We start from the raw sequence: 2,987 nt of genomic DNA, 5'->3' as shown, positions 1-2,987 counted from the left end.
GACCCCATTTGGGGCTCGCCGGGCCCGGGAAGAACCTTCCGGGGGGAGGAGGGGGAAGGAAGGGGGGAGACGGACGGGAAAGGGGGGCAGGAGCCGGGAGGGTGAGCGGGGTGGGAGCCGGCAGCGGGGGGAGCAGCAGAGCCACTGCCAGCCCCAAGCTCCCGACACGGGTCGGGTCCCGGTTTTAGCACCAGAACTGGTGTTTGAGGTCGGGTGTGAGCAGAGGATCGGGGCGGTGGGGCGGGGGGGAGGCAGCAGGGAGGCAGAGCCTGAGCTCAGGGTGAGTGAGGACCCAGCGCATCACCCGGGCACGGAGCAGCCGCTGCTCCGGGTTCAGCCCCGGGATGGGGTCGGCACCCCAAGTCAGACCCCAGAAAGATTTGGGGTGCTCGCCCAGTTCTGGCTGAAAATATCTCATCCAAAATCACTGCTGCGGTGGGTCGGGTGTGAGCCCCGAAGTATCTTTCATCCACTGAATGGCACCAGTGGGTGCTGGGGTGGGGCTGGACCCCATGCTGGGGAGGGGGGAAGGCACAGGGCTGGCAGCATCCCTCGTTCAGGGGGCTTGTTGGTGGAAAACAGAACTGCTGGGGCAGGCAGAGGGTCTTTCCTATCCCCAGAGAAGGCCTGTGGAGGAATGGTGGCCCCAAACTGGTGTTGAGGCTGGACCAGGCACTATTTAATGTCCTGGGAGAGGTTTGAGGAAAAATGGCCACCCCCAAAATTTCCGCTCTGGGCTGGGTAGTGCAGAGGCAATGGGTCTGGGGGCTCAATCTGACTGATGGAGCTGAACCAGCCAAGCCCCCCAGGTACCCCCCCAAGTGTGAACCAAGGCTCATCCTGCATAAGTTGCTCCTCAGGAGCGGGGCTGGTTTATCTCAGGACCATGACTAGCTACAACCTCAGATTTGGGGCAAGGGGACTCTCCCAAGCCCCATCTGCACCTCTCCCCATCCTTTCTCCCTCCTTTGGTGGGCCTTGGGACTGGACTTGTCCCATCCTGCTCTGCTCTGCCTTGGTAAGAGATGTCCCAACATCTGGATCTACCCCGTGGGGCTGACCCTGAACCCTCTCCCCCATCAGAGGCATCCCCAAGGGATGGGAACAGCTGTGGGACCATCACAGACCTGGTGCTGGACTCCTCCATCAGCTGTGGGACCATCACAAAACCAGTGCTGGACTCCTCCATCACCTGGTGACCCATGGGCTTCCCCCTCACTGCCTTGCCCAAGTGGCCAGCATAGGGCTGGGGAGGGGCAAGCATCCAAGGGCCGGATGGAGACTGTGGCAACGTGCCACCTCCGGCCATTGGGCTGTGCCAGCAGCAGGGCGAGGAGAGCTTATTTGGATTTCAACGATCTGTTTGCTCTGCAGAGAGAAAAATAAACTGAGGATGGCGGGCTCACGTAAACACCGTGCTATTTATGGGAGGCGTTTGCTGGAGCATCTCACAGTGCATCTCCTCACACATCCTCCACCGCAGGGAGGAAGCTGTTACCCCGCTATAGGGCTCAAGCCCTAAACCCAGAGGCAACACGTGGGGTGGATACACTCAGGACAGGGTACCGGGACCAGAAGGGGCATCCCCAGAGAGAGAGCCCTGAAACCCCTTGCCCACCAGCTTTGCAGGGTGAGTGTCCTTGCAATCAACCTCTGGCTGGGAGCAGAGCAGGAAAACCGGCAGGTTCATCACGGGAGTGCAATGCGGAAGCAAACGCACGCAGGTCCCAGCCTAATTGTATGCAAATCTCCCAAACACAGCCATTAAAAAACCACTCCTTTTCCTTAGTGGATTTGCAGTTTGTTCTCCCTCCCTGGACTCATGCCCCAGCATACTTAATTTTAGCAGCACCCCTAAAAAAACCCCCGTGTTATGCCAAAAATGAACTGCCCAGCTGGGAGTCTGCCAAAGCAGAGTAGGAGCTCTCCCACCAGCCCAAGCAAACCGTCCCAGGGCTTTGGCAAAGGCTGCAAAGATTGAAGGAGCAAATGCTGTTTGCTGGTTATTGCAGGCGGTGGCACAGAACCTGTTCCTGGTGGACGTGGCATCATCTGCTTACCCTCCTGGACACCAGGCTGGGGCTTGTGTCGGTTGAGTGTTGGAGATTCCTTAAAAACCCATGAAAGGTCATTTTGTGGTGAATTTCAGGCACCCAGAAGGTTGTTCAGGTTGTTATTCAGATCTTCCAGGCTCTTGCTGGGGTTTGGAAGGAGAAAATGGCCCGAGAGGTGCAACAGGTCGTGATGATCCCAAAGAAATGATGGATGATGCTGCTACAGGCAAATACCCGCTGGCATCCCCGGCGCAGCAAGAGAGATGGTATGAAGGAGGGCAAAGAGGTGACACGGCGTGGCTTCAGTATCCCTGGACCAGCTTTTCCACCTCGCTGCCTCCTGTGAGACTGGGACAGAACCAAACCTTGGCCACAGCAGGAGGGAACGGTTGGTGTCCGGCTCCATGCCAGCGTGATGCACCAGAGGAGCTGGCGTGTTGGGGCTGGCTGAGCCAGCCTACCCGCCTGACATGACCAAACCTTGACTGAACACCCCCAGGGCTCGGCAGCAGCCAAGAAATGCTTTTTCAAGGAGGCAAGTTGGGGCGTGGGTAGCGCATTTCCACCCGTCTCCTCTTCAGCCTTTCTTGGTGGTTTGAGCTTTCCTTCTCCTGCCTCAGTTTACCTACCTGAAGAGTAGGGTACTCAGGGCAGGAGAAGTTGAGGGTTTCTCCACTTCTTCTGTCACAGGGACCATCCCACAGCCCTTCTGATTATGGAAAGGGGCCTCTTAATTAGGAAAGTTAATTAGGAGCGTGGCTAGGGCCAGCAGCATGGGGCTTTGTGCTTGGAGGGCTGATGTCTCCACAAGATATTAATTAGGATGAGTGACCCCCTGAATGCCACGGTCCGGTGGGTCCAGACAAGATGGCACAAGATGAAAAAAGGAGCAAACACAGGGAAAACCTGGAGCTTTTCCAAGGATGCCTCCCT

Source organism: Balearica regulorum, chromosome 25, assembly GCF_011004875.1.
Source record: "Balearica regulorum gibbericeps isolate bBalReg1 chromosome 25, bBalReg1.pri, whole genome shotgun sequence".
Lineage (NCBI taxonomy): Eukaryota > Metazoa > Chordata > Aves > Gruiformes > Gruidae > Balearica > Balearica regulorum.
This window is presented reverse-complemented; position numbering follows the sequence as displayed.